We start from the raw sequence: 840 nt of genomic DNA, 5'->3' as shown, positions 1-840 counted from the left end.
CTTTAATAAAGTTCACAAAAAGGTTATTTTGAAATAAATTTAACTTTACAAAAAGATACTTATTTAATAAGTTTTTCCCCATCCATATTTTTTAACAGTTTATTTGAATATTCTAGGTGACATTATGAAAGTAAAAAAATCAAATTATTTGTGTTGACCCTATTTTTATAAAAAGAAGACAATAATGAAATCCATGTGCTACTTATTAATATATCAATGACTATTTAGATCCAAACAGTTACTTAGTGGGGTCGTTCTCAATTTGTTAATACAATCTCTAATAAATACAAAGTTAATAGTGAGAAAAGAAAAAACAACGAAAGTTATTCTCCAATGTGAGTTAGGTTGAGAATCTCAACTCGCATTCTAAGGACATGTAAATAAAATATAGATTTTCAAGACGTAGATTATTAAAAATGGTCATACTAGACCTTTTCTTTAAGGTTGAAATAGCTACCATTTAATTAGGATGTACATTTGTAGGAATGTGAGGACAACTAAATTAATTTATTAGTGGGGGTTTGAATTTCTTATTTTTTGAGTTGCTAATTTTATTCTTCCTAAATTTGTTAGTTTGTAAGCGTATAAAAGTGACCAAGTTGATTTGTTTGATAACACAATTGATTTTAGAGTTTTAGTTTGTGTGTATACAACATTTGGTATCAGAGCTACAATGCAAGACCTAATTCAAGAATTGTTTTTGATCCAATCCATAGGAATCAATAGAAAAGGCAAATCCCTTATGATACACCAGATCCTGCTCGGTTATTGATAGAGTGAATAGATCTTCCATTTCTTGAAATCTCTCTTCTGATTCAAAATCTGGTGTAACGTGTATCC

Source organism: Cucurbita maxima, unplaced genomic scaffold (genome assembly GCF_002738345.1).
Source record: "Cucurbita maxima cultivar Rimu unplaced genomic scaffold, Cmax_1.0 Cma_Scf03010, whole genome shotgun sequence".
NCBI classification, from domain to species: Eukaryota; Viridiplantae; Streptophyta; class Magnoliopsida; order Cucurbitales; family Cucurbitaceae; genus Cucurbita; species Cucurbita maxima.
Note: the sequence above shows the minus strand (reverse complement) of the source record.